The sequence below is a fragment of the Lepisosteus oculatus genome, chromosome 17 (genome assembly GCF_040954835.1).
Source record: "Lepisosteus oculatus isolate fLepOcu1 chromosome 17, fLepOcu1.hap2, whole genome shotgun sequence".
Classification (NCBI taxonomy): domain Eukaryota; kingdom Metazoa; phylum Chordata; class Actinopteri; order Semionotiformes; family Lepisosteidae; genus Lepisosteus; species Lepisosteus oculatus.
In genome coordinates, this window is record NC_090712.1 from 15,428,401 (window position 1) to 15,452,860 (window position 24,460).

The window sequence follows — 24,460 nt, forward strand, 5'->3', positions numbered from 1 at the left end:
CAATATGTTGTTTTTAATGTGGTCTCACAGTGCTCTGCCCAATCTCGGCATTTGGAATGGTACTCTGCAAGGGCGTTTATGATGTCATTCCACTTCAAATCTCCACGGATCTCACAGGCTACCAGGCAGGCTTTAAAACAAGCGCAGTGCAGCTCACACGTTATCAGAGAGGGATGTTTCCCATGGTCTTCTCAATCAATCACAATGAAAGCCTGGACCTCATGGCGATGGCTTTGTCAGTTTGCTGCCCCCCCTGAGAAATGGCCAGTAAACAATTTTCTTTGGTTAAGTAAATGGGGGGTACAGGGTGAATGACTCAAGAGGTAACAAAGAAGTAACCCAATTACCCCTGGCAGCGAAAGCACATCTGTTTTGTTTTGCCTTTTTTTCCCTGTGCTTAATGCACTTCTACTTTCCCTTTATGTACTTTTCAGAGTCCTTTAAATGATGGTCACTTTAGTGCAGTAGCTCTGCTTGGAGGAACGTGCTATTAATCACAGAGCCTGGGAGATGAGAGACAAAACATGGGCAGTTTTCATTCTTAATCTTCCTTTGTATTTATTTAAAAATAAAGCATCTTCATTTTGCAGTATCAAATTGTTTTGCAAGACATCTTGGGGTTTTTAAATGGAAAGGCATGGTAAAGTGGGAGAAAATGTTACTTACAAAACTTGGGGAGCCCATTTCTCAAATGTTAAAAGTTATTTCCACAAATGACAAATGCAATCAAAAAAATGTTCTCGGTTAAAATTTAATGAGCAAGTGCAAACATTTTTATTTTTAATTTAGCAATTCACAAACCTACCGCCTAAAGTATATATCACACTTAGCCACTTCATTTTCCTTATGTGCTCATGTGCAACTAGGAGGAACTAATAGTAGTCTAGTTTTGAGAATTTCATTTTTAGAAAAAAAACATTTCTTAGCTTAACCACATTTTATACAAGAGCTTATTCTGCTCACGTTTTCTATGCATATGAAATGGTCTGTATTGCTGTTTTAATGTGTGTCCATTGTGTGATAAAATTTAGGTGCGAAAAATGTCATTCGATTTTATTTCATCGGCACAAATTGTTAAATCTAGAAATTGTACAGGAACAGAAAATGTAGCCTTTGGTATTGGTGTGTGAAACTGGTTATCACAAGCTAACAGGGTTACATTTAAACAAATGCATGGTGTGAGGATTCCTAAGTGGTGAAACCATTAAATGTGATTTCTTTGACTGTACATTTCCACTACTAAATTTTTCATACCCAGGTCATAAGAACAGCTGACTGTGGCCAAATTGCTGAAGTTACCTGTAGAGTGCGCATTTGTAGACCAGGGTCCTTTCAGTTTTTTTTTAAAGAATGACTCCTGAAGCTCTCTATTTCCTTGTTTTGACATCAGTGAGAGATGCACTGCTCCTCCATTAGGTGTTAACTTTCTTGTGAGGCACTATGGAGCTTTCTACATCTGAAAAGAAGAAAGGCCATGACATATGAGCATATCAGAGAAACCTGTTTGCAGGCCTTTTAAGTGTCGTGGTGCAGTAGAGTCTTAAAAAAAGCCTTAAACAACTGGCAGTTCCAAAGTGGGAAGGTGTTTAAATAAAAAATCAGCATTTATGAAAAGTGGTTGTAAACCTAAAAGTATGAGCAACTGTACTCTCTTGCTTATAGTGTTAATAAGAACAAGTTTCCTCCCAAATGTACACATTCTCCATAATCTGGGAAATGTGGTGAACACAAATTAAAGTTTTTTTATTACTATTATTAATTTATGCAGCTGCTGCTTTTATCCAAAATGACTTACATTACCCATTCACACAGCTACTCATTTTATTTAATCAACCTGAGTGGCTGCTTGCTCAAGGGTACAATATGGATGCACACCATCGACGACTCGAACATGCAACTTTCCAACTGCAAGTCCAGAGCCCCTAACCATACAGTGTCCCGCCCTTGTTTAGATGTCCTAGTTGCTTTTGTTTTTACAGTTCCATAATCCTTATCAGTGCAGTGGAGGAGAAAAAAGGAAGAAATATTGTGGGTAGAACCTTATGAGGCAGTGAAAAATCTTAGCATTACCTCCTCTGGCTAAAAACCAAACTGAACATATTATTTCAAGCATTCTGTTTGCTTCCAGTTGTACACATGTAGTCAGTGAGAAGGAAGGTAGACTAGCAAGCTTCAGGGGATGAAAACACAGTCAGGGGTTCATTCCGGTGTATTCAGGGGTTACTAAAAGCGTATTTTATCACTCTTGGTTTGCACTCGATATTTGAAGGGCAATCTTAAGCACATAATGAACATTGTTCTTTTAAATCCATCCATTGGAGTTACTCTGAAACAACAGAAAGAGTAGACAGGGAAAAAAAAACTTTTAAAAATACAAGGCCTCAGGGCATTTCAGCAAGGTTTCCTAATAAGTACTATTGATTTTTCAGCTTGGTTTAAATAGGCTTCAACTGGTGGTTCTAAAGAAACATGCTGTAAAGTTTAAAGGGGTTTTGTCATGCTTTGCTTCCAACAGTTTGTTCAACTCACAGATTTGTTCTTGTTCTCTTACTTGTGGTGACTTGTGGTGAGGCCCAAAATCAAGAGAAAGCATTCATCTTTTCAGGCTGGTGTTCTCTCACAAAGTGTGGGGTAAATAGGAAGCAAAAAGGCACGAGAGACTGACGTCATATTGAATGGCTGACCTTAGTTTTTCCCCACTAAGTGCATTTTCTAAAATCCAAATACCTAACCATAAATGAGCTCTTCCTTGTTAAAACCATAGATGGATTCTGGAAATATTACTAATCTCTTATACCTTTCACTCAGATTAATTGTATGAAAAGAACGTGTAAAAATGAAAAGTTGCATATACATTATTTTGCCATTTTTGGTAAAACAAATTAGTTTAGCTATGTAAGTCTTCTTCTGTGGTCTGTGAGAATATTTCTTTACTGGCTGTTAATTATGTTTCTCACTTTAGTCCATTTGTTACTGTACCTTTCATGATGAGCAGTGCGTATTCTTCTAGTATTTTAGGATCCTTGGAGTTGTCATGTCAGTATGTGGTTCTTACAATGGTCCGAGATCCTGTCATTGGACAGAGAACATACAAAGAGGAACTTTTTCTGTACCTGTTACAGAAATAATTCTGGATGAGTCAAATTCTGCTATGGAGTTAATCCCTTTTCATACTTCGTCTATTTTCAAGTTGCATACTGTACTTTCTGTTCCTGGGCTCTTAAATTAGAAAGACACCGGTAAACAGGTGTGTCACACAGGTCACATACCTGAAGAAGGCTCCGCCACTGAAACATTGTATCTTGTATCTTGTATCACTGTAGGGAACAAACCTTTACCTATTCCTTTGCAGCCTACGCATGCTGACGCAGCTACAGTACCTACTCGACAGAAAGATAAAATAAAATTTCAAATAACCAGTTTTTTATACTCGATTTATGATAATTTAATGAGTTCATAGTTATTATGTAGCTGAGCTGGTGCTCATACTATATCCGAAACTAAAACTGAAGAGAGAAATATGAAATCCAGAAAACAATGGCAGTTTTTAACTTTGACATCCTCCTAACCTCTAATTCTGTTTTAGAATTACTGTTTTAGAGTTACTCATAGTTTTTATGAAACAATTACATAAACCATAAAGCACAAAGCCAATGATTGTTTTTTTATTTATGATGTTTTAAGTTTAAAGCCAGATGCACATTTGAGTTTTCTTTTTGGGAGCTTGTCTTATCTGTATCTGGACAATGGGTTCAGAATACAGAGATCTAGCTGAGGTTGTCTCTTGTCATACTGTCTGGAAAATACTTTTCTTTTTCATGACCTTGGTTTACACAGTCATTCTGAAGCACAGCATGTGATTTGGTCCTCAGAAATGTATACAAAAATGTGGCATTGTTCCGGAATTACAGAATAATCACTGTGCATCTCAACAATGTTAGTGTTGGCGTTTTGTAACAGACGATAATATTCAGCTCTCTGGGGTGTATGGATAAGACTTTTGTTGTTCCGAGTTTTTTGTGAATACATGTACTAATTGTTCCCATGTCGAGGAATGCAGTGGGAGGCTTGGGACTGGAGGTGTAGCGTATAGAATAAATATTCACTCGGGTGCACATTTTTCTTAAAGGCTACAAAAGAGCATACAGTCCTGGGTTCAAGTTTTGCCAGACACGAGGAGGGCAGATACAGCAAAAACACACTTACTAAATGTCAAGATTACTGAAGGAAAAATTGAACTTTTTTTTTCCAAAACCACGCAAAATGTTTAGGAACATAACAAAGAGAAGTTGTTTTTTCGCTGTTTTTTTTCTTTGTGTCTTTCAAAGCCTTGGCCCTCATCCCCCCCCTCCCGCTCCCCAATACACACCTCTCCCTTCTGCATAAACATTTGCCTCATTGTGTTTTTCTGGAGAATAGCATGGTTGTTAGTTCCTCTGAATGAAGAGATCTGCGAGCAGTGAAGGACAGGACACATAAACAAGCGATTGTTTGCGGGGAATGTATGTGCTGTTGTCATCCTCTGCAGGTTGCCTCCCAGTTCCACTGGCCCGGCTGGTACACACTGCGCTTGTCGGATGAAGCAGTCAGTGAGAGCCAGCGTGATGAATAAATGAGCTGTGTTCTGGGGGCTAGCAAGAACACAGTCAGTGCAAATTGTGAAAACAAATGCCAGTTAGACAAGGCAGTGTTTTATAACCTCCATCACTCCACAATCTATCTTTCACAACATCACCCCCCCCCGGCCTTCACTGCTTAGCTGGGCTAAGAAAGCCATGCTTTTCAATCCCCAGCAGAGCACTGTTTAATTAATATTGTCACACAGACTTTCTCTTCCTTTATGTGTCTTTGTTTTCCCTTGAAATGACTCAGTGAGCTCATTTGAAAATTAAGCATGGTGAATGTCCAATGGAATAGTAAAATACTTTAGCCAATGAATCAGTTCATTGGTTTGATATTTGATATAATATATAGTTCATAAATATAACAATGTGTCCGACCTTACATATAATTTAGTGTTAAAATATAGCCAGAATGCACAGACCTTAACATAAAATGTGGTGTTTCATTTAGTAAATTTAAATACAGTATAATTGGCCTACTGATTATCATTAGTAGTATATCTCTGTAATTGACTGATTCAGCATTATAGCCAAAATCTCTCAACATACAATCTGATTTAGGGAGATACAGTATGAATCCGTGCAGCTGTGTAGTATTAAATGCAGCCACACTTATTAGTAAAACCTTTTTGCTGTATGAGATTCCTTGGAAGCAAAAGTATTCGGAGGACTCTGGAGAACCTTGTTCTGTGGGGGAAAAGGTTCATTGGCGGATTAGCAGGTTGTGACCATTGATACAGATAGAGGTCACGTTGAAATAAGACCCAGAGTGCAGACTTCCCATACACAAGGCATTATATGCAACCCCTGTAGTATAGTTATTCTTGTTTTCTTCCTCTGTACTGAGGGACAGGGGAATATGCTGCAGTTCAGAATGTTTTATGCATGTTTTATTGAAGCTCTGATACAACCATCATTTAATGGACTGGAAAGGTGTTAATGTGTTTTTCAGTTAATTAACTAGTCCAGAATCTGTCAGAAATGAAAATCCTGAAGGTTCACTCGCACTGAGGGACTGCTGGGCATCTGTTTTCTACAGGGAGAGATGAACAAATCTATTTCATTTCACTCTTACCAAGACAACAAATATTTTGACCTTTCAAACATGTTGACCCTGTGCCGTCGGAGCAAGAGGTTTCAAAAGTTCAAAGACTTCTATTGTTGTTTCATCTATTAAACAAGATGGAAAATAACACTGATTGTTAGACCTGCTCCTATTCCTTTGATGTTTTTAAAGTCGACTGACTTGCAGTTCAACTTTCACTGTTTATTAGATGCCCCAAGTAAGACCACTCCTTCTACAATTCCCTTGTCACTGTAGATACAAGGCAAAATGACCCTGAGGCAGCACCTGAGTGTTTGAGCTTGGGTTCATGCACCACTGCACACAAACCCTTCCCACTCTCAGTGTGCTCTGAAACAGCAATGGGAATCCAGACCACATACTGTACTGTATATACAGCACATGTGTTACATTTCCATAATCATCATAATAACCCCGATGTTTTTACCAACAATTCTACATGTTCCTTTTCATGAACTCCTTTGAAGCATTATAGTAAATGCATTATGATAATATATTATAGTAAATGGCTGCCTTACAGTGCTGGGGCCCTGGCTTCAATTCCTGGGATGTTATCTGTGTGGAGTTTATAGGTTCTCCTTGGAATGGGCTCCCCTGTGACCCTGAATTGGATAAAGAGGTTAGACAATAGATGAATGTTATAGTTATAGATGGATGAGTCTTACTTCTATCACATGTGAGGTTGTGGAAATGATCATTAGAACTAAACCAGAGGATCATTTATGTGAAAATGAGGTTATAAGTGATAGTTAACATGGATTTAGAATAGGTAGGTTTTAGGTATCTTAGGTCTTGTGAACAAGCAGTAAAGGATGCAAACAGAAAATAGGATACATTTAGATCCTCAAAACTTTGAAAAGGTTCTACAGAAAACTTTTATAAAATTGAAAATGGTAGACATCACAACTTGAGTGATATATTCCCTGGGGGTGCCACAGGTATCTGTATTAGAGCCACTGTTTATTTTAATTTGTATAAAACAGCTTTAGATTATAGGGTAGTGGGTCAACTGTGTACGTTTACAAATTATACCAAAACCATCAGAGAAATTTCTAGACTGGACAAACATCTGATATTTAATGTAGACAAATTACAAAAACTAGAAACAGATTATAAGAAATACTAGTCATGAAAAATCTACATATGAAAATAACTTAAGTATCTATGATTATATTTTCATCCTCTAGACAATATGGAGAAACAATAAAGAAAGTGTATAATATATACTGTACTTAAAAGTGTAGAATTGAAACCAAGTGAGGTTAATATTGAATATCATATATATTAACTGCACATGTGACATGGCTGCCAAGTTATGAAAAAGATACTACTGCTCTAAAATCAGCCATGCAGCAATCAAGAGTGACAGAAAAAACAGAGACATGTATAAACTACAGTGATGTAGAAACTGCATTTAAAACTGAGAGCAGGGGACACTGTTTCTACACAAAAGGTTGTGGATGTCTGGAACAAGCTAGCCATGCATGTTGTCAAAACTCATAGCCAGCCTTATTTTAAGAAATAGCTGAAAAAAGCTGTTGCATCAAATAAATGGGTAATATTTATATTAAGATCCTCTGATCAATTCTCTACTTCTGACCTTTGATGTTCTTAAGAAACATCTGAATTGTGAGTCTTCTGAAGAAGTGATTGTTTGGACCTTAGTTCCATGATTCATACATTGAAAATTAAACTGTGTTCTGTTCCCGATTGCAGGAGTTAGTCCCATTAAAGAGCATAAGAATTCACCAGGTTCCAAGTAAGATATTATGCAGTTCTATAAAACAATTAAATGTACTACAATTTGCTTCTTACAAAAAATAGCTTTTCCATTGTGATGTTTTCACTTTCTTCATTTACATACGCGTTTGCAGTTAATAACTTTGTTAGTCTTTATTGTAAAAAAGCGTTTGGATTTTTTCCATGAATATCCTATCAAAAGTAGAAAACATGAAGCACTTGAAGTTCAACTTGAAGTTGAAACTTGAAGTTCCTGCATAGTTTAGGGTTGTGTCTCATTTGACAAGCAGTTCTGATCTGCTCTTCTTACTTAACATACAGATACTGTACTTATTTTCTCTGGTCTGATAAGATGCTGTTTCATTTAATTTTGCTCCAAAGCTTAAATCACACAGATTAAAATGAAAATAAAGGGATGCTTGCATGGAATAATAAATATTGCTTATTAATTAGGCTTAGAAGATTTTAAAAGGGTTCTGTTGCCCCATTATTGCATTATAAAGCATTTCTGTACAGCTTATTTGCCTTGAAAATTGCTATGTAATGCATTAAGTGAAATGCATAAATATACATAATTTAATTTATTACAAGGGGTTCTTCTTGCTTTTTAACTATAAAATGCCCAGATGTACCCATATAGTCTTCTAAACATAAAAAACTCATTCAAAGAAACTATAGGTGAAAAAGTCTGCTTGGGCTTTTGTTCTGTTCATCATATTTGCTTTATGCTACAACATTGTTGTAAGAACACCAGAGCACCTAGCAAAACCCCACATGAACACAGGGCACATACACAACCTCTACAAAGACAGTACCCCAGGAACTGGGCTCAGGGCTCCAGCACTATGAGGCAGCAATACTACCCACTGTGCCACTGTCTCATCTATTGGTATTCATCTGAAAAGCAAATAGCTTTTCCATGTCACAATGGACTGCTACCTGGGTCCCATTATCTTGGCATTTATCAATTACTAATTATGGAATAATAGCTTCGTTCAAAGACCGTTTATTACAAAATACAATTTACATGTATTACCACTCACAAATTTAAATGATCTCTGATTAGTCCTTGTGGACTGCAGCAAAATTAATGCAGCTATCAACTCTAAATGAATTTCCTCTGATATCTTAATTCATGCATTACATGAATATTTTAATATTTGTGTGTCAAATATTTTTTTGGGATTGTCACAATAAAAAAGCATTTTTTCTTTTAAAGAAAACCTTCACTTTTTAGTCACAATCTGCTATGGAGTTCCTAATGATCTGTGGAGCATGGAGAAATAAATTGATGCAAAACCTCACAAGCAGGGAAGAAGTACTGTATGTTTTGATCCACTATGTTGGATTCCACTGGGAGTGATTAACTATCTGTGTTATGCAAGCTCAATGTATTGTACTGTATGTATTCTGAATAACATGCCTTGTAAATATTTGTTTTACCTACCATGAGACTAAAGATCAGTAAAATCTTTTACATTGCTGATGGAAACTAAAAAAGTGCAGAGAAAAAAAATAATGGAATCAAATTGCACCTTCTTTTTAATCTGCCTTGAGAGCATTGTTACATTCAACTTTAATGGACTGCATATTGGATATATGCACAAAGACACATATAGAGTGATGAACCATACCATTTTATAAATGAATACATGACAAAATGACTTACCAGACAGACAACTGGCCAATTGTGTGGACTAAATAATTCAGTCTATTGTGATGCCGTGTAGGGCGGCACACACTTAGGGGCGTTGATCCAGATTGACGAGCGGTGTCACCATGTCATTTTCAGAGCAAATTTTCTGCTCTGCAATTTGAGCTAATTCCCCTATTGCAAAAGTAGTGTTTTACAGTATATGGCCTCCTTCTTGGGAATTCACTAGATTTGAGGTATCCAGCCTTATTTATACTAACTGGACTGAGGATTTCAGAGTCCCACAACCAATCCCAGAGACCAGTCCACCCATTTTAAACTGTCCTTGGTGGAATGCTGTACCATTTTAAATGCATCAGCACTAGCTTTTGTGACCCCCTCCAAGGTCATGGACACAGGAACACTGAATATATGAATCCTCATCTCAAAGCAACTATAAGTGAGAAAACTGACTATTTGGGCTTTTGTCCTGAACAGTACAGAATTTTGCAATTACATTTTTCTTCTGAATTTCAAGGAGATGCCTTGGAAAACTTTCCAATCCCTTTTAAATGATGTCACATTACAGTATGTTAAATTATAAATTGTATAAACCTTTTTAGTGTAGATCATTTTAATCAAGCCTGGAATGTTCAAATTCAGTATGTTTATGTGTGAAAAGTAAAGGTCTCCAAAAATTGCAAATAAAAAAAAACAAAATACTTTATATACTTATTAATCATATAATCATGAAAGTCATACTGTTGCAAAGCACTGTACATGCAGTTCTGAAAAGACGCACTGAGTTTGACCTACGAGAGCTGTGGTAACCTACTGGGTATTCATTTTTTGAATTAATGTCTGTGAAGTACTTTAAGTGCTGGATGATACTTTAGGAAAAATGCTCTGTATCAAATTTCAAAAGCCATCAGAAGTGTTCAATTAACACATACTGCTGTTTTTACAATCACAGATGTGCTGTGAGTACAATACACAGTAGATTTGAACATGTACATGACTTGTAGGGACTGTACAAGTGTCAGAAAATGACACTTCAATTTCATAATTCATTTTATTATTAGATGTAGAAAAAGTCCAATCCAACCTATACATGATTCATTTTCTATTTCATACATTAATGGGGTTTAAAAGGGAATAATGGTAATCTTCCTTTATTGATCGGTATAAATCCATGTTAAAGAAATATAGCATCCTACAAAGAACCACTGATTTTTTTAAGAGCAAGTAGTCACTATGAATTATGGTTATGAGAATATTAATTAGCCCCAACTGTTGCAGAATTCCAGGAAGCAGAACCATCTAAAGAAACATTTAATGCCACTTTGCAGATATAAAGTCAAAGTTAGCAGGACAGCTGTTTTGCTATATACTGTATATGTAAATGCATTTCCCAGCACTGTGAAATAAAAAATACAAAAGAGAGGAGGCCATTCAGCCCATCAAACTAATACGTATTCTAATTAATGTTAGCTAGTGCTGAACAGTCTCATTCCCATAATAACAGAACACTTACCTCAAGTCATGCGATTTCCCAAACCCTCCAGGTGCTCAGTGTTAGGTATGTGAATGGAGTTAAAATTCCCTAAATTTGTTATTTAAGAATTAGAATAACCATTCAAAAGTTATTTTAACCAGTGCAAGTACATAAAAAGACAGAAGCAAACCCAGTATGCATAATGAAGATCACATGTGTTATCAACAAGATTGAAGGTGGCCTCTCAGAGCTATTCAGTTGCACAGAGATTGAGATGTTCTAACCAGTGACCATGAGACATTCCAGGAAGAAATAAAACGCAGATCAGCATGCCCAGAGACTTTTCAGTGGTAACATGTTGACAACTGAGAGACAAATTTCTGTGGGCCAAACTCTTACAGAGTGGTAGAATGTTGTATTCACAGATGAATGCAGTTTTGACCTTGACAAAAGACTTGTCATGGTGAGCATTAGGCAGACTGTTGCATTGTGGGGCTATGGAAGTGTGGTGATGTGAGGAAGGTTACCATATCTCCTTTAACACATGAATGCCTTTGGTGCACATTGAGGGCAGCCTCACTGCTCAGTGACCTATTGATGAAGTCTTTGACCTGGTAATTTTCCAGTTCCAGCAAACCAGTCTGGAAGTGTCTGTTATACTGTACAGCAAACAAGTACAAGACCATACTGTACTAGAATTACAATGGTGTGACATCAAGTAAGCAATATCAAGGTCTTGCTATAGCCATCTCTTGACCAGAGGCAAATAGAACAGCGTAGGGAGGAGCTCGTCAATGCCCTCAACAGGAATCAACCACACATGACCATACGTTGCCAGCTGGCTGTAGCTACATGAGTGGCACAACATCCTACAGCAATGTATCCAGAGGCTGATCAGATCTATGCATCAACGTGCCAGGAATGTATTAATGCTTGGGGGTTTATAAAATTAAATAAATACTCTTTGCGATATTTTCTTTTTGAATGCATGTCATGTCTCATACTGAAAACATACTATGTTTCACGATCACAAAAAGTTTCTATGCCTGTTCCTGTTCCCCTCCCCGGTTCCAACCCGGTTCCTGTTTATTTATTCCTGCGTTTTGGATGGATCACCTGGCCGTGGACTTTTGGCCGTTTCGTGGATTCGCCTATGGACTTATTCTTCGGATTGTTTGCATCGGCCACACCTTCCCTGTTCGCCAGCTCACCAAGGACACGCCCCCGTCTCAATTCCCGTCTCCTGCATGACCTTTTCCCTTGTGTTTTCTCACTTTACCCCGGATTGTGTCGTCTGCATAGGGTCCAGAAAGAACTGTACCTGACACTATGGTTCTTTCACCTGTAGTTTGGTGATTGTGTTGACTATATTGGATTAAATCTGTAAGGACAGAATGTGTAGTTCCTTTTATGGAAAAGTAAAAATAAAATTAGAAAAAAATAAATATAATTTAAAGTTTTAGTAGTAAAATCTTTCTTAAATGAAATTGTTATACTGTGCATTTACAGTCGAGTATGTTTCGTTTTTACTTTGCAAAGTAGCCATGTTTTTACTTGCAAGTCCATTTAGTCTGATTAAGTAAATCACAAGGCATCCAATTAATCTAGCTCAGTTCTAAGTTTGCTTTGCATCATGATTCTTATACTTTTTTTATAATAAGAAACTAATATTAGCATTAGCAAACATATTAACAATTGTTTAGTTCCTGCTAGGGCTACTAGATTGGGATGACTGCTAATTTCCTGGCTGATGAACAATATCAGCTGTTCTATAAGGATGTGCCTTAGTGCCAATTCCTCCTTTTATTCCAGTCTTATTGAGGAGTGTCTTACAGGCCTTTAACACGTCTTCCATAAAATGCTAGTCTGCAATGCAAGTCTTCTTCTGCCCTCTGTTCAGCAATGTGTCACATTCATGTAATTTTCACAATTTTAATAATAATTTGCTCACCTCACAGTAATCAAATCAACTATGCTTATTCCTGCTCTCACAGGCTTGAGGTTTTCTCATTTTACAGCTGTGGAAGCTACTTGCCAACTAGCTATGCTTTAGATCCTATTCCAACTTAAATCTAGGTTTTCTGCTCTTTGTCTGTTTGTTACTAACCTCATCAATGAGTGCATGAAATCTGGACTGTTAAATAAAATCTTGCAGCTGTTAGCTTAAGGCCTGCCTCTATCATAACTAGTAAACTATTGCATACCCTATATTATTAAATAATTATCCTAATTATGATCCCCCTTTTCTTAAAAAGATTCTGGATAATATGATTATGGCTTAACTGTATCTTATCTTGCATCTTATGTGCCATTTGAGCCATTCAAGACAAAGTTTAGACAAAGTCATAATATTGATGCAGTGCTTAAAGATGTTAATGATTAGCTGATTTCTGATACTGAGACACTTAATATTCTTCTACTGGAATGATGTTCAGTTTTTTAAAGAGTCGTCATGGCATTTTACCAAATCACATGTAAAATTTAAAAATGATTGGTATTCACTCTATCTGTTCATCCGTTTGGTCTTTGTTGGGTGATAGGGGCCATTTTGGAAATCTTGGCAGCTTTAAATCTGATGATGTCAGAGGTATTTTGGATATTTCACGTGGTTCTGTGCTGGGATCTTTATTATATTCGAACAAACTGTACAAATTGCTTTGTGACATATAGTATTTTGCTACATGGACTTGGGTTTACCTATATACTGCAGAGACTCAGACATCAAATACTACTGCTGCTTCTGGATTTTACAGCTGCCAATCTGATATTAAAGATAAAGATGTAACTGAGCTTTTTTAAGCTAAACTGTGATAAGACTGAGGTTATGCTTACTGGCTCACATCAACTACACGAAATAGGTGATTTCAGGCCATTGTTGACAATGCTTTAAATGAAACCATTGGTTGAAGCTAGAACCCTCAGCGATATTTCAGACCCTGTATAGTAATCTGATGTTCATGTTGAAAAAGACTCAAGGGTATCTTTATTTCTTCTTCTGTGTAAATTTACTCTCTTATGGACCTGGCTCTGTCTATCTCATGTTAAAAAGTTGCTAGGTACTGTATACAGTTGATGTTCAATCCAAATTATTATATTTTTGAATTATAATCCAAAATTACACTACTGTAGTACAGGAAGTCTGGTTAGCAACCAGTACAGTACTGTACTGCAACATATACAGTACAGCACACAATAGAACAAAAAGGTGTTTAAGCCCCTTACTGTACTATGCTTTATTGTAGGCTCTTTATTTTTAACACACTTAAAAAAAGCCATTTAGCACAATGATAGTAGGAACTTTAAACCTGCCTAAACTGTAATAAAATTCTCTGCTTATCTCACCATTTTTATATCTGTTAAGGCTCAAGAAGAATTAAAGGACTTGGCCTCATCCTTTGAAGAATTTGATACAGTATGTTGTTAGACATTTATCCCAGAATCATTGATGGCTTTATACAAAATAGTGCTAAATTACCTTCATTTCTCATATTCTTTGCAAATCTTTGGAATCCATGAAATACAGTAGTTATAAGGGTAATATGTCCCTTCAGAAGCTGAAAATTAGGTTAATTTGAGATTTATCACCTTTACAACATGAACATAAATCACAGAAATAATCAGGAATTGTCAGCCTGCATTACAACCTTCTCTTGTTTTCTATAATGTGTCAACTCAGCAGAAAAGCTATGTGAAGCATATCGAAGGCCATAAAAGCTGAAAAAAATGATACTTTACGCCTACTTTAACTGAAGCTGTACATCTGACCTTTCTACATCATTTCTAATCCCAGGCCAGGAGAAAACCACTTAGCAACCTGCTGTTTTTTCTCATTCGCAACATTTCTTTACTGTGTCCTCTGCACAGGTTTTGGGACTGGCCTGCTGCTCGGGGACTGAAAAGGCAGTGTCAGTGAGCTTGTTTATATTTCACATTTTCTGATAAATTCCATCTGACACAATTAGTGCTGCTCACGGTCAGTTTAACTTTAAGCTTCCTGGTTGCATAGAAAGAGCATAACATCCGATATTAATTGAAATTTACGTTTAACTTAATTTAACTTACAATTAAGGTCTTTCATTTTAAACCTGCATATGTGTTGCAAGGCCATGTCTGAAAACCTGATACTGTACATCTAAGAATGCTTTAGTTGGTACATTGTCATGGGCTCCAAAGCACATTGTTTTTCATTATTGCTGAACACCTTTAGGTATAAATTCTAGTTTTTCTCATTGATTTTACTTGTTTTCATATGAATTCTGTTGTGCGCCCTTCCTGGTAATGCAATAATGAATATATTGGCTGAGCACCTATCCCATCAGCAGGAGGACTGAATTTCCTGGGGGAACATCCTGGTCCATGTACAGTAGTTGGTGCAGTGCAGAGTTTTATGGTGCATCATGATCAAGTTAAAAAGCAATGTTTAGGGATAAGTCTGCGTGTCACCATGGTTATAATAATTGTGCTCACATTAGGCATAAATTATAACATTTCATTGTGACTAAACCCCAATGAAAAGTATGCACATTCTACTGCGCTGCAAACACTAAACCCAAACCTACAGCCGAGCCTTCGATAACGTCTGAATGCCGTCATTGCACAATATAATACAGTAGATAGTTCACACATTCAAATGATCATTGATATCTCATAATTATGCGATCATTTTCTGTCTCATAATAACAACATATTGCAATTTCCTATCTCATAATTATACGATTATTCACTATCTTGTAAAAATGACAGTTTCTTATGAGGAAATTATGAGAATTGTCTCGTAATTATGAGATACCGCATTAAATACTTTTTTTTCTTGAAGGCGGCAGTGCACTTCCATAAAAAACAAATCTGACTGATAAAATCAGCAATTAACACTACCACCAATACTATTGTTGAACACTTGGAATAGTGTTATATCATGTATTGAATCTTTTAGGGTTCCCAGTGATGTCTTGTGTTCCAGTTGTCTACGATAATGATAGTCCAATTGCCAATTGTCATGTGATTAACTATTTTTCGTATTTTCACCACAGATTTGACCTTAGTTTCATTGCAACTGAACCTGCTTTTATTTTTTGCATTTAATACAGAATTAAGTAATTTCAAAAAAATATTTCCACCTCAGAGCATACCATATCACATTCACATTTGTAAAATAAAGTATGTAAGCTGTGCCCAAAGGAAGAATTATCCATGTTGCTTTATATCAGATTTCTGTCCAGATTGGTGTTCATCGATCGCAGGTTTTCAGATTGGGAGTGACACTCACTCTGACAGCCACTTGCAAAAGTATCAGAATTCCATCTCTATAAATAGAATTCTGCTCTGAAGGGAATGGAAAGATTTTCATTTGGTTTCGGGCTTAACATTTTACCGGCACGTGCTGATTTTAGCTGACAGGGGTAAAGAGATAGGAATTTTGCTAACCTCACTCTGACCTCCTGGATGGACCTTGGGCTTCCCAGCTAACCTTGAAACCACCAATGCGACCCATACAACTGACTTGAGTGATAAACAATCAAGATTATTTCACATTACAATGTTTCAGCTCACCGTGACATTCCAATTTTGACTGCAATTGAATTTGTAAGTATCTGTAGTATTTATGAGGACATTTACGAATGGCACGGATTTATTGTGTGAAATAATACTGGCCTGCTATTGCCTTCAAGGACCGCATTTCATATATCACTTTACTGAATGAAATATCAGCACCATACTAATAAAATAGCATAAGTCTTAAGATATTCGTTCCGCTCTCGTTAAGGGAACTCCTATTTAAAATGCATAGACTTCCTTGCAGCCTTTTCTTTAAGGTTCCCATTCCTAGTAGTTTTTTTATTGCGTTACAGTGTCCATTATACGCCAGTAAGATATCACGGTTTCCGCTGTTTTTATAACACACTGTTTCCGCATTTTTATTATGTATTGCATAATTGCTTGTTTCTCACATCTTCTCTTCATTAATTGAATTGGTAGATCTGTGTGCCCCTGTTTAGAACCGTGTCGTCACAGGCATTTGTACAGATGTGCGTGAGAGGGAAAGGGAGACAAGTGGCCTGGACGCTGAGGTGATGAGCATTTCACTGGTTTCTGAAAGTTAAGTAAACATGGAATTATTTTCCATTTTTGGCTCTGGAAGTTGTTTAAGCTACTGTTCTCTCCCCTGTGGAGCTGTATTCCTCTGTTTGAATTTGTTTTTTTGTGCACGACGTTTCTTATTAATACAGAAGGGACGAGGCTGCCCAGACTCCCCCTTTGGATGCAAGGACTGAGCGAGGGAGCTGCTGCAGGGGTGTAGATGGGGTGGCGGGAGGGGTAGGAGAGCGATCGATTACAGGAAGGCCTGGGTGCAAGATTTCTATACTCAGGTGCGTGGAAGTGTGTGAGATTAGTATCTACTCCTCTTCCTGAATTTCTGTTAGAATTTTTATAATGACATTAATTAGTGTCTTGAAGCCATTTCCACAAGCGTAAGAAGTACAACTCACAGGAGCAATCCATCCATATATAAAAGCGTAGAAAGGTTAACCTAAAACTGTGTAGTTTCACCGCGCAATGTTTGACAATTGGTATTTATTTTCCATGTAAAAACTTAAGAGTAATTAAATATGACAGTCCTGGTTCTCGATGTAGGCATTCTCAGAGGGCATTTGGAGAATGGAGCCAGTCAGGTGCCGCTGTGAAAGTACTTTTTCAATTAAAGCTTTTCAGTATTCAAACCACTTCAGCCAGAGATAATTAATAGTACCTGATTTCTAATGTAAACTCTGGGGAATAACTGGCACACAAAAAGAATCAAGGGGCAAGCATTGAAATTCAGGCCCAAATCCAGGTGAGATCAGGTGCATAATTGTTCTGGATAGTGAAAATACATAAAGAGGTTTTAATGGGGCATAGATATTTGTACTCATGTCTGTGCATGACATCTCATACATACTTTTTAAGATGCTGCAGATAGTCAAAATAATGCTATTTTCATTTTAAAGCAAAAAGTTAACAGTTGTTCAATGGTTTAAAAGGCAAATGTGGAAAAGGAGTGAAGATTATATTTCAGATATATTCTAAACTTTTAGTTTTGCACTGCATGTATACATTGTCTTTAAATTCTGGGCTGCAAATGGCATTGATAATTGCTTTATAATTGAAGAATATTTAAGGTATTCATTGGAGGTTAATAACAAAATTCTAATCCTGACCACAGCCTAATTTATAATCCTAAACGCCTCCTTATTTATAGGTTTCAGTATAACAACTTGTACTGTATGACAAATAATATTAACTGAGACTTTCTAAAGTCTTATCACATACCTTAACTTACAAGAAAATGATTTGCAAGAAAAGCTCATTAAAGCTGTGAATAATTGACTGTATTATATGGAAATGTTAAATGCCTGTCATTTCTCTGCAACTTTTTAATTATATAATGACATAAATAAAAAAGGATAAAAATGTTTAGCAAATCAAACACGTAGTCTTTGCTAAACATGTCTAATCATAATGTTGTGGCCAAGTTCTGGCAGATAAAGCTGTTGGAAAGTGAGACTCTGGGACCCTCTCACCTATTTACATACTGTAAGAGCATACCACGGACTGCAGAGGACTGCACAATTGCTGCCTGATTATTGATCTCTTCACACTGTTGTGTTCATTATTGTGTGCATCTTGCACTGTTTGCATTCTTTTGCTCCCCACCCTGGGTTAGCAGGCTGTTTCAGAAAGTGACTATTGTCTGGGTGAATGTACGTGGCTGTATGCTTCATGGTTCATTGTCACTGGCAGAGAGACCGAGCGAAACCAGCTGGGGGATCACTGCGCTGACTTTGTCTATGGCTTTGAAGATTTTGAGAACTTTCATAAGGTCTATGCAGGATGGCCATACAGTTCTGATACATGGTGGTCTTCCACCACAATATTGAACACTGTCAGGCCTGTGCTATTTGTAGGGTACAGAAAGTATTTGGTAGAAGGGCTCTGCAGCATTATGAGATGGGGGTGTAAGAGCACAGAACAGGAATTCCAATTCCATGCGATTGTATTCTCTTTTCCGACGTTTATACAATTCTGAGGAACAAACAAGGCAAACAGAATGTTAGAAAATATTTAAAGTGTAGATTTTAATTTATGGATGTTATGTTTAAATTGTACAATATCACCTGATTTAGAATAGCTTCTGCAGTTTTGTTCTTCACACTGCAAAAGAGATATTGCATCCGTAGAATCAGAACAAAGAATAGCAACCAGATACAGTACTGTACATTTCCTAGTTCAAAAGAATGGCCAACTCTCGCAGGCTAAAATACCAAATCTTTCTAACCTTGGACAGACAAGACTATCAATTAAACCTGATTTAAATATTCAGATCCTTCAAGGCTTTTGACAAAATCCTTTGACTGAGGACACATACTGTATGGAAAGTACGAGTAAGTGATATAAAAAATGAGAACAGGAGGCACTACCATGCTTTCAGAGCTCTTTTTGTAGCAAATAAACAAACTACCCTGTCATATTGAAGCCAGTATTATCAGTTCTTTGGCTCTCTGAAGAAATGGCTGAAGGATTTGCTTACATCAGTGAGCTACTAGCAACCAAAATATTTGTTCTTGAGTACTAATTAGTGTGCAGCTGCAGAGTCTTGTGATCATGCACTTCATAAATTTAATAGTTTGAAATCTAACTTTTATTTAATAACATTTAAAATATAGTGGGCAAGAAAACATTGATTTTCTGAACAGTTTATTTGGCCAGCTCCCTTCAGTGTCATTCAGGGCTATTAGACCCAATACAGGCTCTCATATGAGTTAGAGCTGAAAGAAAGAGTGGAAAACAACATTCATCACATCTGGGATCACATTACCTCTGCCAGCAGAATGGCCTTTTTTATTCAAATTCTGCTTGCTTATGCTTTTTGCTTGATAAAACATTAACATGCAAACATCTTAGAGCTCTCTCCTTAATGAAATATGCCATAAACCTGTTTCCCTCTATTGATTCATGGGAATGGATTAAACCTTGAAGCTTTTTTAGAGAAAATATTCTGTACATTGAGAAAAGTTGGTAAATGACCAATATTCCAGAATAAAAGCTGTTTGCTATTTTCTAGTTGCTATAGTGGAGGTTTTTGTTTTCTGATGAAATGAGCACAGAACCTCCAGTCTGTACAAGGCTGGTTCAATAAACTTTAGACCTAATAAAAACCCTGATAAAGAAAGCAGTAGAAGACGCCATTGCTGTCCCATCTGTTATTAGTCCAAATTCATAGATCATTTTGTTTGATATCAATGCTTAGCCCTTGATGGTAAGTTGACCCTAATGGATTGCCAAAACCAAAAACAATAAATCAAAAACAAACATTGAACATTTGACACGGAATCACTTGAAATTGGAATTTGTAAATTTCCTTGGGTTCTGAGTTTTTTTGTATAAAAAAATAGTTTATTTAATACTTTGCACAGTAGTGTCATACATTTTTACATTACAGTGGCAGTGCCTTTGTCTGCTCTTCAATGATACCAAATTAATTTTCATGAAGGTATTTCAGTAGCAAGGAGTGCAGTTACAGTACATAGTAAAAGAAAATGACACAGAGTTATAAAGTACAGTGGACCGTGCAAACAAGGATGCATGATCTGTGTCATAAAGTACATCATAACAATCCATCTCGGAGGTGTGTCCAAAGTCTGATTCATCACTTTCCTACACTGCTCAAAACTCATTAGCTCTCCAGGGGGAAGTGCAGAATATGAACGTGCTACCTCATTGAAGACATTCTCAGCCCCTCCAAAGGCTGAAAAAATTTTGTGACCTGAATTAAAATAAAAATGTAAACTATCTTACAAATAAAAAATCTAAACCCCAGCACAATTGTGTTTAATTTTTTAATTCATTGGACCGTAGATCTTTGTTAATTTTGATTAAGATGCTGAAGTTCATGTCAGATCTTTTATAAATACATTTTTGAGTTTATTTCAAACCCATTCAGGGAGGAATTCGCAAATATTTCTTTACACCGGGGCTCACAGCAACAGCCTCTGCACTGCATGAGGATGAACATGGACTGACATGATGTACCATCTATTGAGCCATTTCCTGACATGCTGAAAACCCCACAGAGAGTGGAGTGGCCGGAGAGTTGGCTCTCATGGGAGTAGCACATCTCTAATTGACATCACTGTAAACTTGCAGGTTAAAGTCATCGATAAGCTTACAGTAGTCCTGTAAAAAATCAAGACCACTCTGAGTAACCCCAACCCCATCCTACAAACTGTCCTTCAAGTGTTTTCTACTGCATGGGGAATCATAGTCAGAGTTACCTATTGGCATGAACCAGCCAGCCTTAAACTCACAACATCTGTTCATAAACCTCACAGGGACTTTTAGCAAGCACCTTTACTGGCTGAGCCACTTGGCACCCTGCATGAGTTCCCTTTCTAAATTGCCTAGTGTTTTTAACTGGTGAGCAGGACAAAGATAAACTACTGTATAAGAGACTGCTTACTTTCCTTAATACTTATTTTTAGTCATGCAGCTTTGTAACTGTCCCTAGTATGGGAATATTTTAACGAGGTGTTGGAGAAGCACAGAAAGGAATGCAGCAATCCCTAGAACTCTACCATAGGGGGGTTAAGTAAGATGCTGGTCATGTGACATGCTTGACTCAGTATGAATTAATCAATGTTTAATTTCTTGATGAAAAATCATGTTAATTATTAATGACTCAGAACAGGTTTCAAAGACAAATTCGAAGAGGACCAAGAGAAGGTCAAGCTAGACACCAGAAATAATTAAAATAAACATGATGTTTTGTTTTATATTCTGACAACCATTCAACATTTCTTTCAAAACAGACTTCTGCTCCACCTGTGTAAACTCTGTCCTCTTCTTATCTGAAAAATACTGTTTGGAATATTGGTATTTTTGCATGTGTTAGGTTTGTGTTAATGTGCATGATTCCCTTCACTGGGCTCTCTTTTAACAAGTATTTTGAAACCAACAAAAATAAATGCTGCATGAGTTACACATTAAAGTAATGCTACAGAACATACTGTATGCATTCTTAGTACAGTGTTGTAACAATACTGGTACAGGTGTGACTGTCTGAGGACTTATTTCATACTGCAACCATATTTATGACCCACCTATTAACATAATGTATATTATATTAACACAGGCTTAGTGGGGATTGGAGGGGGGTCAATTAAAAAGAAAATCTGGAACTGTTCACTGTTAGAATCTAATCAGCTTGTCTACATTCCTGCTGCTGTTCCCTCAGAGATTATCATAATTTAATGTCTTATTGATTCATAGTTTGTGTGATGTTCGTATATAATTCAATTTAAACCATAGTGTGATGTTAATGTGAACACCCAGCTCCATTTGTCAAGGAGAATTAGAATGGGTTTAAGTCTCCAAAATACCCCAAGAGTGACAGAAATAGAGAAATTACCAAATGAGGTGACACTTTCCAATTTCCAACAGCAGTCAGGATGATGTGAAAGGAAAAAAAAGAAGCAAAACAAATAGAGAAAAGAACAACTGCCTCTTTGATTCCTGAATGTTGACTCATATAAATTAAAGTTCAAACAAAATATGTCAAATGCATTTAGAAAAGGCCTATTGAGCAATGGTATTGGATTTGACATATGAGCAAGTCAATCATTTTTACAGTCAAGCCTGTCAAGAAAAGCTTTTTACTTTGAAGAACACAACTGATATTTTTTTAAGAATACAAAGAGAACCTTTAAAATCTGCTCTTATGAACCACATCACCACATGAATCTCTGTGTACCCTGAGTTTATATTATGAATGATTTTGCCATTTTAATTATTTATATTTAAGGTCCTCCATAACTCACACAGTTGTCCATTCAATTAATAAACTTATGATTTTTTAGATGTAAAATGCCTTTTCTGCTAATGAATAAATACAGCAGACTGTTGATCCTGTCTACAGTATGTAAAGCTTCTAATTAATTTTTCACCACTTTGACTTCTAAAGTAATTACTGTATTGAACATTTGGGGTAATTGATTCAAAGTGAAGAAGTGGATTGAAACCTTACTTAAGAGATTGTACTTACACAATAGCTCATACAGTATGTTAACTACAATGCCTTGCAGAAGTATTCATTCCCTTTTAACATCCAGTTTTTCTTAATAATAAATGTAAACGCATTTTTAAAGTGAATATTTTACTCAAAATGCGAATTCTCAAATTGAACACTTGTGGATGAAATAAATTTGTGAGTAGAAAGAAAAATGTTGATTAAGAAAGTATTCACCCCCTAGAGTTAATACTTGGTGGAAGCTCATTTTGCAAAAATTACAGCTGTCAATCTTTTTGTATACGTCTCTACCAACTTTACACACTGGGATGTTGCAATTGTTGCCCATTTGTTTGCAAACGTATTTGAGCTCTATTAAATAGGTTGGGGGTGGGGGTCGTTAATGGACTGCTATTTTCAAGTCATGCCAGATTTTCTATTGGATTCTTGTTAATTCAATAACAAAATCATTAATAGGCATTATAATACTAAGTATTTTAAGGTACTGCAACCTAGGTAGGAAATTTAGATTCTTCCTGTTCTGTTAACCAACAGAATTCAAAACGTCCTTGAACATGTTCATGTTCTACAAACAGAAGAACGTTTTTGAAAAAGAGTGTTTTGTTAAAATCCCTCAAGACAGAATCCAGCTGCTAAGAGGAGACCCTTCATTCCTGCACAGAACCAAACTAGATCCTCCTGGCCAGCTGCAGCATCTGGATGTCTGGTCCTAATTTACTGAGGAGTGTTGATCTTTACACATTAAGGAGATATAGTGATTTTACCTTCTTAGGCCACTGAGGAATCCTGTTTTTCCTGTGTAACAATCATGGGGGCTAAAATTGTTACATAATCAATAGATTTTGAAATGAACTCTGACCTTGGAGGCCCAAGGTCCTCTTGAATTAAAACTACTGTCCTTCACATAGCAGCAAGGTCCTTGCAACATCTCTGGTTGAGTTGTCACAACACATTACTCAAATACTCTCTAAGCAACCATTTCAATGAATAGATAAAATTATTTACAATGCACACCAGAATGGTCAGATGACTCTTTTTACTATCATGGTAACTATGTTTCTTACAAGCACCACTAAGAAACAGAGTCCAGTGGTACATCCTACCGTCCAGGAGAATTTATTAATCACCATTGTAGAAGAGAAATGAGCACTTCTTACTGAGCACAAGTAATTCATAAAATTAAACGATAACAAAGATTTTAGGAATGACGTGAGACAAAGAATATGGGTACTTCTCCAGCTTATTCTCATGAATTAAATTTGCAGAAAGTATCTCATTAGAAAAGAGGGCCTTATCTCTGTGCACTAATGTACTTTGAAGGTCGACCGTGAAGACATTTACAGTAGAGATACCATAAACAATTAAGAGCAACTTACTTTCCTTGTTATTTCTTGTACATTTACTTCTAAAATCTTCTACTTCAAGGGTCCTGAGGTCCTCAACCAGTAAGTACTGATTTACTTGGGTTTGGACTCTATCGTCCAAGTGTTGCCAATGTGAATTAAGGCTACACCCTTATCTGCCTGCGATTGGGATTCCTGAAGGGCAATAGCAAAGTACAATTGATAAAGCAGCCCCGGAGCTTTGATTCTGCTAGTTTCTAACTTTCCTGCAAAGCACTGTGAAGCTTGCAGAATGTCAAATGATGAATGACTCTTACAGGCAGGTGTTTCAGAGGAATGCATTCACAGAACCACAGTCTCCCCACGCAGTACAGTAATTATTGCTGTAGGATGAGAGGATATCAGTCGGTAATACCAAATTGGGTAGTCTAAAATAGAAACTGGCAATTACAAATTTCTTTGTGTACGGTAGAATTGTCCAC